At 35.7% G+C, this 22860-nt stretch overlaps 1 protein-coding gene across 3 annotated transcripts in view; it reads right to left on the bottom strand.

The window, feature by feature from the left end:
- CDH12 (cadherin 12) overlaps positions 1-22860 on the bottom strand; it is a 1192649-nt gene that overhangs the window by 805673 nt on the left and 364116 nt on the right. For all 3 annotated transcript variants that reach the window (XM_060400262.1, XM_042233916.2, XM_060400263.1), the window contains exon 2: positions 5012-5091. The gene's annotated coding sequence lies outside the window, so the exon portion shown is untranslated. The remainder of the gene's footprint in view (positions 1-5011; positions 5092-22860) is intronic.

Here is a 22860-nt window from a genome sequence, read left to right as displayed (position 1 = left end):
GAAAAGTGATTTTCTTTATTCTCTTCCTTATCCTGGTGTTTTTATAAAGTTGCCAATTTCAGTTGTATCCTGATCCTGATTTAAGAGAATACTGAGGAAATTAAAAAAAAATTAGTACTTTTCAAGAGCTTTTAAATTTGATTAAGGTTTCTATCTTCAACAAAAAATGAAACCTTTTACTGTGCACAGTTTACTCATTTCTATCCAAAGGCCTTTGATTATACTAATTTTTCAAATATAAACAATTAGTAACAGGCCATTTGTTTACTAAATGTTATAGAAGAGACCCAGCTGTCTTTATCTGCTTCATTTGACTATTCTAAAGTAACAATTTTCTCATGACATTTCTCTATTTAAACATGTTCAACTACACATGAAGATCATTTGGGTCTGGGTATTTTAAGGTTATTTTCCATATACTGTCAAAAAGAAGCATGTTTCAATCTAAGAAAATGATTAGCATTTCCCATAAGTTGACTCCACTTTTAATATACCCTCGAAATATATCTCATCAGTTACTCTATTTCAAATTATTTTGTTGTGGAAGGGACCTTTTTTTTAATCAACTTTAAAATTATATTCTGCTGACTTGCAAATGGCAGGTCAATGCTAATTGAGAGAAGACTTAAAAACTCTGACATCTTTTATCCCTGCATAAAGATTGCGTGCTCTGTGTGTTCTAATCCTCTGCTTTCCAATATTGCCTTTACGAGGTTAAGAAGATGAATGTTCATTGCTTTTAATCCTCACCATGATTTATGAGGCTCTTGGTATCCTTTCCCCAGAGCAGCTACAACTGTGTGGTTGTTCTGCCTGCTGCTTAAATTACACAGACATCTGCAAAGTAAATTATGGATTGTTGTCCCACAGACCATAACCAAGCATTCTCTCTATCTCTCCTGTAAGACATTTTTTTGTTAGAACAAAGACCAAGTGCATTTTTATTTGCTGGGGTACTGAAGAAATTTTAAGTTAACCTGAATGATAGTAACATTGACCTGAATTATGACCTGTCATATAACATCAAAGCAGCGTGACATATAAACAACATTACTTTAAAGCTAGGAAAAAACCTACCTCCTATTTATTTATATCTTTCTTGTTTGTTTAGGAAATATCACCTTTAGGTTTTCAGAAGAAATGTGACCTTTAAAATTAGCTTGAAAATTGTGCTGGAATAAACTGAATGCAAGTGACCTGAGTCTCCAATCATGCAAGACTTCAAGAGCATCCTGTGGTTCTTTAAATCCAAACATTGAGCAAACAAAGAGAAAACTATATGAAGGAAAATCCATGGAAGATGGGTATCTTTTTTTTAGATCTTGTTTTTCTTATTGATATCACTGTTTTAATATCCTGGAAGCATCAGGAAATCATGAGTAATTGGAACAATTCTCTCTCCAGAATAAAAAGCCTAGCAGAGTCTAAGCTGAAATAGTCAGCTTGCTGTGTATTCTCCTTTCTTTTCTCTGCTTATGATTCTGTGTAGATGATGAATCATAATTCCCAGTGACAAGTCCATTGTGTAGTCCTAACAGACATGTTTCAAATGTCTAACCTTTGACAATTACCTCAAATTAGAAATATTCCAGCATTTATTTTCTTTAGATGTGCTATCTGCAACTCAAACAATAACCCATTAGGGGAAAAATTACACTAACAATTTTTTCTTTTCTTAATACTCTCTAATAATGCTTTACAAAATGTATTTCTTTCTTAAACAGATGGCTCTGCAGCTAATTTTTGAACTTGATTGTCAGCTCAGAAGGATGTTGTGAGCCCTAAAACCAGATATGCTCAAATCCAGTCCTAGCTGAGCAGATCCACTGCTCCCTCTGTGTGTGCATCAGTTTCTGTTTCACCTCGTCACTGCTGAGAGAGGGTGTGCTCTTAATGTCAGGACCTGCTATTCATACCAGTTCCCTAAAGACTTCATGTTTAAAGACAGATCCTTGATTTCTTTGCCTCTGTGTGTCTACTCATTTCTAACACTTCCCATTTGCAATCGCACTTCACCTCTTGGTCCTTCTGAAATGAAGTGCGAAAGGAATCCTTAAGGATTAGATTTAGTTAAAACCCTAAACTACTTAAATATACCTCCAAACTGACAAATTTCTTTCGAATACTGATTGCGTACAAGTAATTGTCTTAGGTATTCTAGGGAACAGACACAAATAAGATGAAGTTGGTGCTTCCAAAAATTAGACATAAGGATATATGTATATATATATACACATATATATACACATATATATGTGTATATATATATATACACACACACACACATATGTGACTACAATCCCCAAGTGCATTACCAGCAATCATTTTCATAAACACAGAAACACAGAAACACACACACCTGATTAGGTCATTTCTCTACATTCAAAAATAAACTGCAAAAACAAATGGCTCCACATCACATGAAACATAAAGACCCAGCACAGACATGATTTCATATTTCATCCAAGGTTCTTCCTTATCTGAGACTACTTTTCTAGATTTATTCACCAGGTATCCTCAGATGTGATATGCATTCTATTCTCTAATGTTCCAAATATTATAAAACTCACCACATATGAAATAATACATATCATCCTGCCTTTTATACATCTATACCCTCTTATTTCCATATACGTAAGAATTTCTTTTTAAAACCAGCTCAAATGCTCTTCTCTTTCAAACAAAACATGCAGAAAGAATCCCAATTCAAACTTCTTCTCTGCAATAATACCATTTTTCAAATTGAAACAAAGAAGGAATCTATAATCAAAGAGTGCTGTTGGATCATATGACAAATTCATGATTTACTTTTTTTTTATTTTGACATAATTTATAAAAAAATAAATTAATTACTTGTGAGGCAATCATAGACATAAGTAAGCAGTGAGTAGAACAGACAGTAAATTTTGTAAAATGTTAACGTAGAAACAGATTGCTCATCTTTGTTCAGAAAAATATTTACAAAAGGAGACACTAAGATTGCAAACAGACCCCAGTTCATTAACATATTCAAAATTAAATTAATTGCAGACAAGTATTTTAATATTAAACTTGTTTGCCTTGACATCTATATCTTCAGCGTTCTTGGATGTCACTTTTTTTTTTTTTTTTTTTTTGCCATACCACATGGCTTGTGGGATCTTAGTTCCCCAATCAGGGGTTGAACCTGGGCCATGGCAATGAAAGCATCCGGTGCTAACCACTGGACAACCAGGCAATCCCCTCACTCTATTTGATTATATCATTCCACTGAGATTAATTTCAGGTCTACTTTCTTATGTAAAATTTATGAAAATCCTTATAGTAAACAGAAAACAATTTCAAGCCATTGTATTCAAATGTCTTTTGCATTAATTGGACTCTCTCCTGGTTGAAAACAAGTGAACATTCTAATTCTTTAAAAGTTACTCATTCTCAAGTTACTATCTAAAGACTATTCTTATGTAAAATGATTATCAAACTGATATATCTGGGTTTTTTTTTTATCTTCGGTTATAGCACAGAGAGAACCAAAGGACATTTAAGAAGAGTATGTTTCTCTTTTACTTGGATCTTTGGATATTTTAATGCTTCATTAAGCTTTAAAGTAAAAGACACAAAGTCCTGCATTAATAATTAGAATGGCATAGTATTAAATGTTTATTACTCAGTCTTGGATCACAAGTAATATTTAGCTTGATGGTTATGTAAGAAGGATAAGTTGCTGGTTACAGGACTAAAGTTTGAAGTACTAACCTCTTTTACCCTATCAATCCTTGAAGTTCTGGAAGAAAATGCCCACCCTGATATTATTTAAAATCAGAAATTTAGAAACTATTCAAATTTTCTTTAAAATAGAAAATAAGAAGGATTCTACAAAGTAAAGACAAAATGTATCCTATAAAGTAGATATGAATATAATGGGAACAAACTGAAGGATAAATGAACAAGCTGAAGGAGAAATGAATGAATAAGGATTAGGAATCAGTAGCACTTGAAATATAAAATGGCTAATAATTTTATTTCAAAGTTTTTATCCTGAAAAATTTTACCTAAATTTTGTTTAGTTTTTATTCAAAATTGACTAATTGAAATCAGTTGATGTTACAAAGATAGATAAAGGAGAATTTTTTTGAGTGAACTTATTTCAAAATAGAAAAGTTAAAAACAAAAGGCATAATTTTTCTATTTGTTAAATATGAGCATGTTGAGTGAATCTGAACAAATATCACAGCAAGATGCATAAAGCCACATTAGCTTAATTACATAGTTGCCTTATGTCTTTAACCTTTACTTTCTGAGCTATTATATCATGGTTAAACTTAATTGATCACTGATTGAGAACTGAGAATAAGAACCTTGTTTTGACTGTGGCATGAGAATAGATACTACACTTACCAAGCAAGGAGTGCCAAGGCTATGCTTTAATTATTGTCTTTAGAAGGTTAACTGTAAAAGTCTAAATCTCAGGGTTTATATTTCTCATCAGCAATGGAAAAACAGCCTACAATTGCCCTCCAAAAAGACAATTGAACTAGATTCTGCCATATTAATATTAATATCGACAAGGAAATCTGTGACATTGTCTCTTTGTTTCCTGTGTCAGAGTTTTATCTGAGGTTTGGCTTTGAAATAAGATATAATCCATTTAATGAATGTAATAGCCACTAATTATGAAGGACTAGGCAAAGTGTCATAAAAAAGAATATAAAAGGAAGAAAATCAATTTTATGTTCTTTAGGAAGTACATAGCCACTAGGTCTTCTCAAATCTGCATGTAAATTGAAACAGTGTGAGAAAAATTAAATGAAGTAGCTTAAAAATATAGAATTATTGCTAAAAGAAATGGTTACTTAGGTTTCATGGTTCTGGCATTCTATGTCAACTACCTGTAATCATATAAACGGTTGAATATTCTATTTTCTAATGAAATATATTTTAAACAGTAAAGAAGTTTTAAAAATAAGGTGGATTTTAAAATATTTATTGAGGTAAAAAGCACACATCTTGATGATATTTAAATGTCACTTACCTTTAAGAAAGCTGACATCCTATAAAACTCGAAAGTGCTATCAAGTTCCAAATGGACTGTATTTCCAGAGTTGAATAGAGCTGGAAAGACAAACATGTACAGAATTGTCATGTTAAATATATTTTTTTTCTAAAATATATTATTTTAGAATAGTTTACATTTACTTAAAGTTTCAAAGAGAGTTCAGGGTTCTTGTAAACCTTACATCTAATTTTTCCTATTGTAAGCATTTTACATATAATAGCTTTATTGGTCACAACTTTTGGTATACTGTGATACAGGAACTGAAACCGATATTGATACATTTTTCTGATTTCATTAGTTTTTCTCTTAATGTCCTTTTTCTGTTCCAGGTATGCTGAACTTAGTCTTTATGTCTCCTCAGCATCTTCTGGACACTGATATTTTCTCAGATTTTCCTTGCTTTTGCTGACCTCATGGGTCTTGAAAAGCAGTGATCAAGCAGTTTTTTTATATGATATCCCTCAATTGGAATTTGCCTGATATTTTTCTCATGGTTGGACCAAGGGGGATGAATGATCTAATTTCTTTTCATGAGACTAGTTTTTGGAGTAAAACCACAGAGATAAAGTCATTCTTATCATTTCACATCAAGGGGGTCATGTCAAAGATAACATTACTGTTGATACTAATCTTGCTTAACTGACTAAAATAGTGTTTGTCTAAACTCTATACTGTAATGTGACTTCTATTTTCCCTTCTATACTGTGCCCAGTAGAAGCAAGTCACTGAATGCAGTCCATGCTCCAGGGTAGGAAGTTCACCTCCTCAAGAGAGAAATGTCTACAAAATATATTTGGAAATCTTCCGCAAGAAAGATTTGTCTATGCTCCCATTTGTTTGTGTTCACTCCTTCATACAGTAATTTATGCATATTGGCATAAACTCATGGATATTTATGTTGTGTTTGTTTTATAATTTAAAACTAAACCATCTTTTTTGTTGCTCAAATGTTTCCAGCTTTGGTCTTCACAAGTTCTTTCACTTGACTTTGTATCCTTTAGACTTACCGCATTCATTTGTTGATTGAGCTTACAATGTCAGATTCCCTCCTCACATTCTGATATGACAAGATAGCCTTATGCTAATATTATATGCCCTAGACTCAGCAATATTTCAAGGATGCTGGATGATTTCACTGAAGAATAGTATAAAGAACCAAGATCTAAATACAAGATCTAAACACTTAGTATATGTAAATACCAAGATCTAAACACTTGCTTCTGGAACATTGTTGCTTCTAAATCTTCTCCTGAGACTGAGCTGCAAAATAGGTTATTTATACTAAATTGTGTATACTCACATAACCATAATAGTTTCTAATGTTCGCAAACACTATTTTTATACTGTTATCTCTGACTCTAATCCCATCATACATTTCAAATAAATAATATCTTGGACTTAATACATTAGTGAAACACAGCTTACATTTCTGTTTAAAATGTTTCTATTTGAGTAGTAGCAAGAGTGAATCTAAAAAGACTTCCTACCCAAGTCAGAAATACATGCCTTTATCAGTGGCATTTTTCACAGAACTAAAACATACAAACAAACTTTACTATTTGTATGGAAGCAGAAAAGACCCTGAAGAGCCAAAAAATCTTAAGAAAGAAAGGTGGAGATGGAGGAATCAACTTTACTGACTTGAGAGTATACTACAAAGCTACAGTCATCATGACTGTATGGTACTGGTACAAAAAGAGAAATATAGACCAACAGAACAAGATAGAGAGTTCAGAGATAAAACCACACCTATGGGCACCTTATCTTTGACAAAGGAGGCAAAAAACTCAATGGAGAAAAGATAGTCTCTTCAGTAAGTATTGCTTGGAACACTGGACAGCAATGTGTAAATGAATGAAATTAGAACACTTCCTAACACCATATACAAAAATAAACTCAAAATGGGTTAAACATTTAAACACAGGCCAGAAATTGTAAAGCTCTTAGATGAAAACACAGGCAGTACACTCGTGCAAGATCATCTTTAACCTGTCTCCTAGATTAATGGAAATAAGAACAAAAATAAATAAATGGGGCCTAATCAAACTTAAAAGCTTTTCATAGCAAAGGAAACTATAATCAAGACAACCCTCAGGGTGGAAGAACATCATTGCAACTGAAGCAAATGACAGAGAACTAATCTCCAAAATATATAAGCAGCTCCTATAGCTCATTATCAGAAAAACAGACAACTCAATGAAAAATGTGGGCCAAAGACCTAAACAGACATTTCTCCAAAGTATACATAGGGATGACCAGTAAACACATGAAAAAATGCTCAGCATCATTCATTATTAGAGAAATGTACATTAAAACTATAATGAGATACCACCTCACACCAATTAGAATGCCATCACCAAAAAATCTACAAACAATAAGTGCTGGAGAGGATGTGGAAAAAGTGTAAATTGATACAGCCACTATGAGGACTAGTATGGATATTCCTTTAAAAACGAGGAATAAAATTGCCATGTGACCTGGCAATTCCACCACTGGGCATATACCCTAAGAAAACAATTCAAAAAGACACACGAACCACAATGTTCACTGCAGCATTATTTACAAGAGTGAGGACAGGAAGCAACCTAGATATCCATCGACAGATGTTTGGATAAAGGAGAAGTGGTATATATACACAGTGGAATATTATTCATAGAAAGGAATGAAATTGGGTCAATTGTAGTGATGTGGATGAGCCTAGAGCCTGTTATATAGAGTAAGGAAAATCAGAAAGAAAAAAAAAAAACAAATACAGTATATCAACACATATGTATGGAATCTAGAAAGATAGTATTGATGAACCTATTTTCAGAGAAGTAATGGAGATGCTAATGTGGAGAATGGACTTGTGGACATGGTAGGGGAAAGACAGGGTAGGGCAAGTTGAGAAAGTAGCACTAACATATATGAACTATAATGTGTAAAATAGATAACTAGCAGGAAGCTGCTGTACAATAGAGGGAGCCAGCCTGGCACTCTGTGATCACCTAGAGGGGTGAGATTGGAGGCAGGAGGGAGGCTCTATAGGGAAGGGATAAATATATAATGCTCCAATTAAAAAAGAAAATGCATGCCTGTTATCTGATTCTGAAGAATCTTTGGGAAAGTTCATAAACTTTTATTATCATTCATTCCTATTAAAGATTTGCATGTTGGAAAAGAAAAATAACCTTTAATACTGTGTGCATACAACCACAGCTGCCTGATTGCCTTTTTTTGTCAAGTGTAATACACTGAAAAAATTAAAAGAGAAAAAGGAAATATAGATTACTTATTAACTAATATACTTCTTCTGTTGCTATTACTATGTTTTATATGATTAAGTTTTCATCAAAGGATAAAAAGTCTGATACATCAAATTTACCTATATAAGAAATATTATTTTAATGAATTTTAAAAGAATGAATACTAGTATATAAAAGTTAGTCATTATAAGCAAATGGCAATCAAAATACTTAGAAGTGTTTGTCATCTTTTCTATCAAAATATTGAGTGGAAAATATGTATAATAGACTAGACTGATAACCTGTACGATGTGACTGTTATTTTCTGATATTTACCAAAAGGGTCTTCTCAGCCAATGTTTTAGAAAGACAACATAGCTATTTGTACATAACTACATAATTAAGCCAACTGAGCAACTTCACTTTCACATTTCACTTTCATGCACTGGAGAAGGAAATGGCAACCCACTTCAGTGTTCTTGCCTAGAGAATCCTAGGAACAGGGAAGCCTGGTGGGCTGCCGTCTATGGGGTCACACAGAGTTCGACATGACTGAAGTGACTTAGCAGCAGCAACAGCAGCAGCACATGATTAAGCAACAGTTAGAACTGGACATGGAACAACAGACTGGTTCCAAATAGGAAAAGGAGTATGTCAAGGCTGTATATTGTCACCCTGCTTATTTAATGTATATGCAGAGTACATCATGAGAAACACTGGGCTGGAGGAAGCACAAGCTGGAATCAAGATTGCTGGGAGAAATATCAATAACCTCAGATATGCAGATGACACCACCCTTATGGCAGAAAGTGAAGAAGAACTGAAAAGCCTCGTGATGAAAGTGAAAGAGGAGAGTAAAAAAGTTGGCTTAAAGCTCAACATTCAGAAAACTAAGAATATGGTAACTGGTCCCATCACTTCATGGGAAATAGATGGGGAAACAGTGGAAACAGTGACTGACTTTATTTTTCTGGGCTCCAAAATCACTGCAGATGGTGATTGCAGCCATGAAATTAAAAGACACTTACTCCTTGGAAGGAAAGTTATGAACAACCTAGATAGCATATTCAAAAGCAGAGACATTACTTTGCCAACAAAGGTCCATCTAGTCAAGGCTATGGTTTTTCCAGTGGTCATGTATGGATGTGAGAGTTGGACTATAAAGAAAGCTGAGTGCCAAAGAATTGATGCGTTTGAACTGTGGTGTTGGAGAAGACTCTTGAGAGTCCCTTGGACTACAAGGAGATCCAACCAATCCATCCTAAGGGAGATCAGTCCTGAGTGTTCATTGGAAGGACTGATGTTGAAGCTGAAACTCCAATACTTTGGCCACCTGATGCGAAGAGCTGAGTCATTTGAAAAGACCCTGATGCTGGGAAAGATTGAGGGCAGGAGGAGAAGGAGATGACAGAAGATGAGATAGTTGGATGGCATCACTGACTCGATGGACCTGGGTTCGGGTGGACTCCAGGAGTCGGTGATGTACAGGGAGGCCTGGTGTGCTGTGGTTCGTGGGGTCGCAAAGAGTTTAACGCGACTGAGCGACTGAACTGAACTAAAGTGAACAGTGAAATATCTGGCAGCTACACATGAAAAAGAAAAAAAGGACCATTCTTTGGTTTCATTATGGGTACAGGAAAATATATTACCCTGGTTTGGTTAATTGCTTATTGTTCATTTCTGTGGTCTATCTCTTAGAGGCTCCATTGCATTATTTGTGGGATGGATAATCAGGCTTGCTTTCTTACCACTTTCCCTTTCACCAGAGTATATTCTTTTCAATTTTTCTTCATTCTGGACGTTGGAAGAGGAAAGGAGACCATGTGTTTTATGTTCCTAATATGCTTCTAGTAACATAAGTCTCAGCTTCCCAGGCAGAAAAGTGGTAAAGAATCTGCCTGCCAATGTAGGAGAAGCAAGAGACACTGGTTCTATCCCTAGGTCAGGAAGATTTCCTGGAGTAGGAAATGGCATCTTGCTCCAGTATTTTTGCCTGGAAAATTCTATGAACAGAGGAACCTGGCAGGCTACAGTCAATGTGGTCACAGAAGTTAGACATGACTGAGCACACACACTACCCACCACCAACATAGATCTCATTAGAAAGAAAAATCCCTATAGGAATACATATTGTTTCTACTTTTATCTATTAGCATGTTGAACTTTATCTGTGTTTGTGACTTAATGGGCAATCAAATTGGAGAACTTGAATCATTGATAGACTTTAATATTTTTATTTTAATATTTAAAGGTATTTTATCATATATATACATATTAATTGCATTTTTAAACTCATCTTTTTGTTAGTCTCTTGGGAATTCAGAGGTTTGCATAGAAATGTTTAATATTGTGTTCTTTGAATGCGAGAAGTAAAAAGTAGGAACAATATTAAAATTTTGGAGCCCATACTTAAGATCAGATCTTTGACAAACAGTGTAGAAAGGACATGTAACATTTATCCCCAATCAATTTCCAGATGGATGGGAAACATAGTTGATTTTATAGCATGCTACAAAGTGAGAGAGACTCTTCATGAATAAATAAGAATGTTAACTATGGCAATGGTGACTTATGCCATTGTGAAACTGTTTTTCTAGCAATATTAGTTGGTCACCTGGAGCAGGAGTCAGTCAACTTTTCTGTAATGAGCCGGATGTTAAGCATTTTAGAATTCACAAGCCACGGTCTCTGTCCCAGCTGTCACAGTATGGACTCATCTGTATGATCTATTCATCAAAATCTAAGCACATAAGACACAACAAAATTCACTGTCCTTCATGAAAAGAAAGACAGAATTTATAGTCTAATATTGCTTATTAGGTTGGAAAGATACCCTGGAGAAGAAAATAGCTATCCATTCCAGTATTCTCGCCTGGAGAATCCCATGGACATAGGAGCCTTGTGGGCTACAGTCCAGGGGTCACAAAGAGTGGAACATGACTAAGCTACTAAGCACAGCATAGCATTGTTTATTAGTCACTATTAGCAATAAATAATGCAGTATGTTCCAGTCATCATGTACAGATGTGAGAGTTAAACCATAAAGAAGGCTGAGTGCCAAAGAATTGATGCTCTCAAACTGTGGTGCTGGAGAGGACTCTTGAGCGTCCCTTGGACTGCAAGGAGATCAAACCAGTCAATCCTAAAGGAAATCAACCATAAATATTCATTGGAAGGACTGATGCTGAGACTGAAGCTCTAATACTTTGACCACGAGGAGCCAACTCATTGGTTCAACTCAAAGACCCTGATGCTGGGAAAGATTGAAGGCTAAAGGAGAAAAGGGTGATAGAGGATGAGATGGTTAGATAGTATCATGAACTCAGTAGACATGAATCTGAGCAAATTCTGGGAGATGGCAAAGGACAAGGATCCTTGTGTGCTGAAGTCCATGGATTCAGAAATAGTCGGGCCTGACTTGGTGACAGAAAACAACAACAATATTGTGTGCCCTTAATTGCATCAGGAAGGTACTACATTTCTCAAATGACTCCTGCTATCAACTATCTTGAGAAAGAAAGCTCTCATAATGACAGAGCCATTGCTTTAGAGTTATGATTACCATTTGAAGATGAATATGTATTAGATAAGCATTGTAGATTGTAGACCCTTTATGCATATTGCTCTGTGGTAATAAAACAACCACACTAGAGTAGAAGTGTTATCCCCAGGTTACAGATTAACAACTTGAAGCTCAGCATGAATGTATAAATTGATCAAGGTCACTCTTAACAGTAAATTAAACTAGAGCACCAAATATTGATTTCAGATCTGTCCAACTCAAAAGCCCATGCTCTCTTTTTTACATACGACTCCACTACATATGCTTTCTGTTACAGCTCTAGTCTATTTAAGATTGACTTGGGAAAATTACCCACTATTTGCAACTGCTGCAAATTTTGCTGAGCCCTCACCACTGGTCAGCTTTTGTTATATTTTGTCCCTTCTGTCCTCCAAATTTAGATGTTCTCCACCTTCTTAGTGAAGTGAAGCTGCCTTCTATTTATTGAACTGCAGGACTGTCTTACAGGAAACTGTACTACATTAGTATTTATTACATCTGATAGCACTGAAATGTTTTATTTTTACTTCCTTTTGCTCTTTACTTCCTTTCTACTTTCCTAAGCTAGCCTAAGCAAATTTTTGCATCTGTCTTTCCCCACCAGAGTTGTGCTTCACATATAACTTTGTTTCTCCTCTTCTGCTGGTTTCTAAGTGAAGTGAAAGTCGCTTGGTTGTGTCTGACTCTTTGCAAAACCTTGACTATATAGTTCATGAAATTCTCCAGGCCAGAATAATGGAGTAGGTAGTCTTTTCCTTCTCCAGGGGATCTTTCCAACCCAGGGACTGAACCCAGGTCTCCTGCATTGCAGGCAGATCCTTTAGCAGCTGACCCACCAGGAAAGCCCAAGAACACTGGAGTGGGTATCCCTTCTCCAGTGGATTTTTCTGACCCAGGAATCAAACCAGGGTCCCTGCATTGCAGGTGGATTCTTTACTAAGTGAGCTATCAGGGAAGCCCCTGGTTTCTAAACCTCAGCTTAAAAAAATCCTGATCCTAATCCTCCAATCCCTCAAATATTCACTCTCCACTTATTTCACTACAGAACTCTGAAAGAACAGTATATGTCCTTGACAAAATTTGCCACCCACTTATACAATGGATGCCTGGGTACTCTAACCAACTCTTCGCTCAGTTCAGTTCAGTTCAGTCACTCATTCATGTCTGACTCTTAGTGACCCATGGACTGTAGCACTCCAGGCTTCCCTGTCAATCAGCAACACCCAGAAATTACTCAAACTCATGTCCATTGAGTTCGTGATGTCATCCAACCATCTCATCCTCTGTCATCCCCTTCTCCTCCTGTCTTCAGTCTTTCCCAGCATCAGGTTCTTTTCCAGTGATTCACTTCTTCACATCAGGTGACTGAAGTATTGGAGTTTCAGCTTCAGCATCAGTCCTTCCAATGAATATTCAGGATGGATTTCCTTTAGGATGGACTGGTTGGAGTTCCTTGCAGTCTAAGAGAATCTCAAGAGTCTTCTCCAACACCTCTGCTCTAAAGCTTCAATTCTTTGGTGCTCAGGTTCTTAATAGTCCAACTCTCACATTCATACATTACTGCTGGAAAAACCATTGCTTTGACTAGATGGACCCTTGTTGGAAAAGTAATGTCTCTGCTTTTTAAAATGTTGTCTAGGTTCATCATAACTTTTCTTCCAAGGAGCAAGCATTTTTTAATTTCATGGCTGCAGTCACAATCTGCAGTGATTTTGGAGCCCCCCAAAATAAACTTTCTCACTGTTTCCCCATGTATTTCCCATGAAGTGATGGGACCAGATGCCATGATCTTAGTTTTCTGAATGTTGTTCCATGCCCAGTTCTAACTGTTGATTCTTCACCAGCTTACAGGTTTCTCAGAACACAGGTCAGGTGGTCTGGTATTTCAATCTCTTGAAGAATTTTCCATAATTTGTTGTGATCCACCCAGTCCAGGATGTCTGACTCTAGCTGAGTGATCACACCATTGTGAGTCTCTGGATCATGAAGATCTTTTTTGTATAGTTCTTCTATGTATTCTTGCCACCTCTTCTTAATATCTTCTGCTTCTGTTAGGTCCATATTATTTCTGTCCTTTATTGTGCCCATCTTTGCATGAAATGTTTCCTTGATATCTCTAAATTTCTTGAAGAGATCTCTAGTCTTTCCCATTGTATTGTTTTCCTCTATTTCTTTGCGTTGATCACTGAGGAAGACTTTCTTATATCTTTGTGCTATTCTGTGGAACTCTACATTCAAGTTGGTAAATCTTTCCTTTTCTCCTTAATCTTTTGCATATTTTCTTTTCACAGCTATTTGTAAGGCCTCCTTAGACAACCATTTTGCCTTTCTGCATTTCTTTTTCTTGGGGATGGTCTTTATCACTGCCTCCTGTACAATGTCGTGAACCTCCGTCCATCATTCATCAGGCACTCTGTCTATCAGATCCAGTCCCTTAAATCTATTTCTCACTTCCACTGTATAATCATACGAGATTTGATTTAGGTCATACCTGAACGGTCTATGGTTTTCCCCACTTTCTTCAACTTAAGTCTGAATTTGGCAATAAGGAGTTCATGATCTGAGCCACAGTCAGCCTCTGGTCTTGTTTTTGTTGACTGTACAGAACTTCTCCATCTTTGGCTGCAAAGCATATAATCAATCTGATTTTGGTGTTGACCATCTGGTAATGTCCATGTGCAGAGTCTTCTCTTGTATTGTTGGAAGAGGGTGTTTGCTATGGCCAGTGCGTTCTCTAGGCAAAACTCTATTTGTCTTTGGCCTGCTTCTTTCTGTATTGCAAGGCCAAATTTGCCTGTTACTCCAGGTGTCTCTTGACTTCCTACTTTTGCATTCCAGTTCCCTATAATGAGAAGGACATCTTTTTTGGGTGTTTGTTCTAAAAGGTATTGTAGGTCTTCATAGAACAGTTCAACTTCAGCTTTGTCAGCATTACTGTTTGGGGCATAGACTTGGATTACTGTGATATTGGATGGTTTGCCTTGGAAATGGACAGAAATCATTCTGTAGTTTTTGAGATTGCATCCAAGTACTGCATTTCAGACTCTTTTGTGAACCACGATGGCTACTCCATTTCTTCTAAGGGATTCCTGTCCGCAGTAGTAGATAGAGTGGTCATCTGAGTTAAATTCACCCATTCCAGTCCATTTAAGTTTGCTGATTCCTAAAATGTTGGTGTTCACTTTTGCCATCTCGTTTGACCACTTCCAATTTGCCTTGATTTATGGACCTGACATTCCAGGTTCCTATGCAATATTGCTCTTTACAGCATCGGATCCTGCTTCTATCACCAGTCACATCCACAACTGGGTGTTGTTTTTGCTTTGGCTCCAACTCTTCATTCTTTCTGGAGTTATTTCTCCACTGATCTCCTGTAGCATATTGGGCACCTACTGACCTGGGGCGGGGTAGGGGAGGGGGGGTTCATCTTTCACTGTGCTATCTTTTTGTCTTTCTATTCTGTTCATAGAGTTCTCAAGGCAAGGACACTGTAATGGTTTGTCATTCCCTTCTTCAGTGGACTACATTTTTTCAGAACTCTCCAACATGACCTGCCAGTCTTAGTTGGCCCTAAATAGCATGGCTCATAATTTCATTGAGTTAAGACAAGGCTGTAGTGCATGCGATCAGATTGGTTAGTATTCTGTGACTGTGGTTTTCATTCTGTCTGTCCTCTGATGGAGAATGATATAAGCTGATGATGGGAGAGACTGACTGAGGGGGAAACTGGGTCTTGTTCTAACGAGTGGGGCCATGCTCAGTAAATCTTTAATCCAATTTTCTATTGATGGACCTGGTTGTGTGCAACCTTACCTAGCTGAAATCGACCACTCAAGGGTTTCTGGCCATTCTGGAGAAAATCCCTCCTGATTGGCCTTAGAACTAGATACCAGGATCTCTCAGTGCCAATCCATGCTTTTAATTTCCCTCCTGACTTTTAAAACTTTTTATTTGTCTTTTTGCTTTTTCTTTCCCTGGATTCCTTCAGTAAGTGCCTCCTTTTAATTTCTGTTTTTCTTAAAGAAAGTGCCAGTGTTAAATTTATAGCATATTTTCTCTCTCTTCATATGCCTTCCCATAGGAATTTCACCTACTCTCATATATTGAAATATTATTTCAAACAGATTATATATCTATATCTGCTCTTTAAGCTCTGGATTATTTCCTTTCCATTTTCCACAGACTGTCTGATATCTCTCCATGAATATACCCAGGAAACCTGGGTTCAATCCCTGGGTTAGAAAGGTACCCTGGAGAAGGTAATGGCAACCTACTGCAGTATTCTTGCCTGGAGGAGTCCATGGACAGAGGAGCCTGGCAGGCTGTGGTTCAGCGGGTCACAAACGTTGGGCATGACTGAGCAACTAACACAAAAGGTAATATGGGCTAAAACAAACTCACCCCATGCACATTCATGCAAGAAATCAGTATTTCTTTATCATCTATTGCTCAAATCTCAGAGTTGTCTTGAACTATTCCTCTTATTTATTTCTCTCTTATAATTTAGTTCTGCAGATATAAAACTGTCATATTCTATCTGAAATATGACATATTCAATACCTCTTTCCAATCACTGCTGCAGATCAGTATTTACACTTCATTTTATGAATTGCTTTATAATTTTACAACTCCTAACTTTACTTACCACCTCAGGCCTTCAACTGATTGAATCAGGACCACCTATGGTAGGGAGGGCAATCTGCTTTATTCAATCTGCAGATTCAAATATTAATTTCACCCAGACACTCCCTCACAGACAGGCTCTGAACAATATTTGACCCACTACTGGGGCACTCCTGGACATAATCAAATCTACTGTGATAAAATTAATCATTACCATCCCCTTTTGACCAGGGCAAGACATTAGAGACATTGGCCATCTTTACCCAGTGGCAGCAGGCATTGGCATCAGGGAGGAAATTTTACTTTCTACTGCAAAAAATTATGCTATTTCAGGATCTAAAAACAGAGGTCAGGAAGAAAGGGCTCTCTCCAGACTCATAGACTGCTGACTGCTAACCCAGTTCCTTGAAGAAAGTTCTGGACAGCAGCACACTGGGTTACAACGAAGATAAAACAAAACCCTAAAAGACTGAAATTAAATTGTTAGGATTCAAGTTCTCCATCTACCATAATAACTGACTATATTGATTTAGACTGTTGTCATTCCTGCTTCAAATAGTTAGCTATTAAGTTAAATACGTCAGTTTTAAGCAAAATTAAAACCACCAAAAAATAAACAACTTCTTTCTGAGAAACGCATCTTACAGGAATGGAATGAAACTGCAGTTTGAAAATCACTCATCTTTATTCCAGGAAATGGAATTGTGGGTAGAGGTAGCATTAAGAAAATAATTATAAGAGTATATATATATTTTTCATTTTGTCCTCATTCTGCTTTTTCATATATTTAACTTCCACATTAACCTAGATGAATTTTATATAGAGTCATTTGAAAGAAAAAAAAAACAAAAAAAATTATCTTTAAAGAACATTAAAATATATTGGCTTCAGATGTTTTTAGAAGGGCAGAATTTAAAGATGTATAACATTTTACTAAAAGGATAGACATATTCTTTCCTTGAAGGAACTTGACCCAATAGAAATACCTGCCTCATTAAAATGCTCAGTTTGCTAAGTCTGAACTTTAAAGTGCAATTTCTTTTCAAGTGGGAAAAAAAAAAAAGGCTGTATTTAACAGTTTAAATTGAACTTTTACAAAAATGACAGAATGGATTTCCTATGCCATCTTAAACTAACAGTCATGAAAATAAAAATACACTTTAAAATTCAAAGTTGTATCACCAGTAAGAGATAACTTTGTAATAACTATACCTTTTTAATAATATGTATACTTATGCAAATTAAGTAGTATATTACTTTTTTTAAATTTTAACTACTCTGTGTTAATCCATAGGTATATTAATTATTAAAGTGTCAAAGCAATTTTTATATTTTTTACTTCTGTACAGCTGCTATAAATCTCAACTAATTTTTTTGAAAATTATATTCCTTATTAGAGAACTTTAATATTTCTTCTGGAGTCTTTATTACATGTATCAACGCATTCACCTCATAAATGTTTTTGTGTTTGTGTGTGTTTTGGAAACTTTCCCAAAATAGTTAAATACTCCCTTCTTTATCATCTTTTGCTGCCCACTTCTTACCTTCAAAAGGAGTGAACATAATGTGCTAAAGACTAATATTATAATTTGCTTTTATTTTCCTGTCAAATCACAAAATGGTCTGCAAAATCATTTTTGGAATGTCAGGTTTTTTAGTTGGGTAAGGATGGTTACACTTACAGATGCAATGATACCATCTTAGTGTTTATCTCTTTAACTCTTTTCATTATTTCATCTTATCTTCCTATAATCAAATGATACATTAGAAATAGCCTAGAAATTATGATTGCGTCCCTTCACTGCTCATCTGAAACTGTTACATTGTTAATAAGCTATACCCTAATACAAACTGTTTTTGGTGTTAAAAGAAAAGTTAAAATTAAATTTAAAAAGGACATTAGTTATTTTAATTAAATAAAAAATGAAAAGGGAAACATTTTTAAAAAGAATTGCACTCTTTATTTTTAAATACTTTGAATTTGAATGTCTGTTGTAGCCATCATATTTATTAACCTGATCTACTGAATATTTGTCCTTTAAACCTCAGTGTATTCATCTGTGAAACACAGGATGTACCTGGTAGGAGGTGAATATCATTTTGTGTTTAGAATATTATTTCTCAGATGGTGCTAGTGGTAAAAAATCCACTTGCCTATGCACAGGATATAAGAGATGTGGGTTCAGTCCCTGGGTCAGGAAGATCCCCTGGAGAAGGGCATGGCAACCCACTCCAGTATTCTTGCCTGGAGAATCCAACGGACAGAGGAGCCTGGCTACAGTCCATAGGGTCACAAAGAGTTCGACATGACTGAAGCGACACAACACACACGTGTGTGCATATTCTAATGCATAACAGATTGTGCAAAAATGTCTACAATATTAATTATAATATTTTATTAAAATAATTATACCTATTATCCTGAGTTTCTATGATCAAATATATATGATCAAACACAAATACGGATAAGAGTAACCGCTCATATAAATCAGCATGGAGTGTAATAGGTTCAACAACCAACATTACAAATGTTAATTTTTTTAATTTTCAAAAATTTTATAATTGTCTAAAATAAAAGAACACTATAAGTACACTCAGGTATAAACATCTATCAATGTAACAAATTGCCTTAATTTTAAAGAAATTTTCAGTAATCTTCTACATTTTCTGTCTTAAAGAAATACTCAGAAATTTAAATATGAGAGCTAACCATAATGCTACAAATATGCTTATTTCTACTCCTTCCTGAAACACTAATAAGATGAATGTTAAACAAAAACATACACCTCAAAAATTATAACAGACAGAAGAGTAAACAGTACAACTATAGCCTACTAGCGAGCGTCCCACGCGGAGCTGGTGGTAAAGAACCTGCCAGCCAATGCAGGAGAAATAAGAGACGTGAGTTCGATCCATGGGTCAGAAAAATCCTCTGGAGGCAGGCATAGCAACCCTCTCCAGTATTCTTGCATGGAGAATCCCATGGACAGGGGAGCCTGGTGGGCTGCAGACCAGTCCAGAGAGTGGCAAAGATTCAGACACAGCTGAAGCGACTTATCACATAGCACACACATAGCACAGAGATTTGGGGCAGTGATATAGGACTTAGAAACACTGAACAATAATGCTGAGGTTTCAGGTACAGATGCCAAGAGGAAGTCTAGTTCACACCAAAGAACTCATGAAAGATTCAGAAATGAAGGCTAGTGGTACTTGTGAATGTAAGAAGACACATAAGTATAAAAATAGGAAGACTGGCTGAAAGTCTGTATGAAAAGCAGCTAGACTCCAAATTCCCTGGGAGCATCTGTGTGAACAGGAAACAGCTTTCCTCCCGTCATGACTGACAGCATGAGACTTCACCACAGAGGGTCTCTGGATTCAGGGCTACCAGGCAAACTTGAGGATAAGGTTGCTTTCCCAGGAATGGGGTTAGGAGGCTCTCTGGAGTACTACGAAGTGTGCAAATGGGTCAGTAACTCAGGGACTATTCGAGACGAACCACATGGAGCTGTACAATAAGACAGAGGAATTAAGAGGAAGCAGAAAAAGGAGAGAACATGTTAACTGTGATACACTCAAACACATTTTGGCCAGATTTCTGACCCCCAGTTGTGCCCAATCACATGTGTAAATTCTCAAAGCTTCTTTGTTCCTATTAAAAGGATTTTACCTGTAAGACCATGGCACGTGTAGGAAGGCAGTTGCAGTCTGATTAGTCTTGTCCAACTCTTTGAACCACACAGACTATAGCCCACCAGGCTCTTCTATTCATGGGATTCTCCAGGCAAGAATACTGGAGTGGATTGCCATTCCCTTCTCCAGGGGATCTTCATGACCCAGGGATCAAATCCTGGTCTCCTGCATTGCAGGCTGATTCTTTAACCTTTGAGCCACTGAGGAAACCCCCTGATTCACTTTGGGATAATTCTGATGATCAAATGATAGATATCTCATACTTCATTATGCTATGCGATAGTTTCAGAGTTTTTAATAAGAAAAAAATCAGCAATTTATGAAAAATCTGTTTTCAATCAATCTAGGATATACCAAATTAAAAAAAATATATATCTCCCAGGGCTTGAAAAAAATTTATTCAAGCTCTAATTCTGCTAATTTAAATTTCTGCTGAATTAAGGCTTGATTTAATTTCACCATGGGGAAGTACAGATATATCTTTGACTTTTAAATCTATGGTTTGCTAAGTTCTTCTTACATATAACTTTTTTTGATGACTTCTGGTTTTACAGAGTGTCAGATATAAATTGATATTAATATGGTATAACTAAAACATGGAACTAATCCCCAAAAGTGTAAGAATTGATGGAAATTGTAAGGGTAATGCTTAAAAGTTCTTGCACCATTGTTACATTGATTGCGACTTATTTGTAACAAATGAACAGTCAAAATTTTTAGAACATCAAATGATAAACATACCATAGTCATTGCAGAGTACCACTATTTCATTCAATAATAAAAACAACTAAGGCAAATAACTTTTGTCAAGTCTCCTGCATTGCAGGCAGATTCTTTGTCACCTCATCCATCAAGCAAGCCCTTGTCAAAATATACCTTTTTTTAATGAAGAAAGCACTGTGGTTTTGAAGACAAAAACTTCAAAATCAAGAGAACTGTTTTTGTATATTCCTTATAGATTTGCTACTTGACCTTGAATAAATCATTAAGTCTATCAAGAAATTTGCTTCTCCAAGTACAAGTGGTGTGGTTAGATTTTATCCATGCTTTTTACTTAAGTAATTACTTCATTAAATAAACCCCATGTGGAAATTCCAACAAATAAAACAGATCAAAGCATATATCCCTCCCACTGAAATGAGGTTTGATAAAGAATTCAAGTATAATAGTCCCCATAGTTATTCCAAGGGTGTCTTGAGCAGAGTTGAAAACTGCTGTATTATTAAGATATTTCCAGAATTTTGAGAAAGAATAAAAACTCAGTAAAGCTTATGGGTTAAATATAAAGGAATTTTGGATGCTCATTTGTTAGGATAACATATATTTTTATGTATGTATGTAAATTTCAAAAGTATATATATATGATAAGTATATAAGTATATATATATATATATATACTTCTCATATTTGAAGTTTTAGAAGTTCTAGTCCTTGTTTAGGTGAAGCTTTCTTAGAATACATTGCATAAAATTTGCAATAAAAGCTCTTGCTTGATCAATTATACTTATGTTTTAAACATGTCTTGAACTATTAAAACTTTTTTTTTATTGTGGATTTTAAGATTTCTGACAAAGCATTGACTAGATGGTCCAACTATATGCTCTCACATCAAGGAGTAGAATCTAGTTTGTCTCGAAGACTCAATTTGATTGATAGGTTGCTATGGAAGTGATGCTCTGGGACTTCTGGACAGTACCTTAAGGAAAGCAACAGCCTCTGGTTCGTCTTGAAGATCTGCCGCCATGGTATGCTAGACTACTGAACAAGGAAACACCTTATGGAGACAGACAGACAGACAGACAGACAGACAGACAGACACTATGTGGAGAAGGAAAGGATTTCAGACCTGTGAGTGAAGACAGGACCCTACGAAACAGAAAATGCACACGATGGCCTCCTGCTATTATGGTAAAAATTGTAATTCTTATGTGAACTTGTTTAGATTAAGCCCAGATATCTGGCTAAACATTATTTCTGAGCATCTATGTGAGAGTTTCTGGAAGAGATTAGCAATTTTTTTTCTCAGTAGGGAGGTCTTAGTTTAAAAAATTAACTTTATTAAGGGATAATTGAGAAATATAATTAGTGTACAATGTGATGATATGATAGACATATATATTTTAGAATGATTACCTGATCAAGATAATTAGCACATCCATCACCTAGCATAGTTAACTTCCTTTTCCTTTCTTTTTTACTTTATGTGGTGGGAATGATTACGATTTCAGCATCTCACCACCTCACAGATGTATGGAGAGAGTAACAAGGGTTGTGAAAATTATTAAATAAAAACCTTAAATTTGGTACTCTAAAGTGAAATAAAATTATACATTAATTTTAATTTTAAAATAAAATTGAAAATAGTTTAATCTTTAATTAATTTCTACACTAATTATAATTTTAAAATTATACATTATATAGGTAAGCCTCAGTTGGTAATATGTTGTGATTCTCCAAGAGAAATATAAGCTTATATGTTCTCAGAAATTATTTTATCACACAGTGCTTTCTTACCAATTCTCCTACAGACAGTAGAGCATTATTAACTATCAAGAAGCAACAGTAAGAACTGGACATGGAACAACAGACTGGTCCCAAATAGGAAAAGGAGTACCTCAGGGCTGTATATTGCCACCCTGTTTATTTAACTTATATGTAGAGTACATCTTGTGAAATTCCAGGCTGGATGAAGAACAAGCTGGAATCAAGATTGCCAGAAG

The sequence above is a fragment of the Ovis aries genome, chromosome 16 (assembly GCF_016772045.2).
Source record: "Ovis aries strain OAR_USU_Benz2616 breed Rambouillet chromosome 16, ARS-UI_Ramb_v3.0, whole genome shotgun sequence".
In the NCBI taxonomy this organism is placed as follows: Eukaryota; Metazoa; Chordata; class Mammalia; order Artiodactyla; family Bovidae; genus Ovis; species Ovis aries.
Note: the sequence above shows the minus strand (reverse complement) of the source record. Positions and strands in the feature narration are given on the sequence as shown.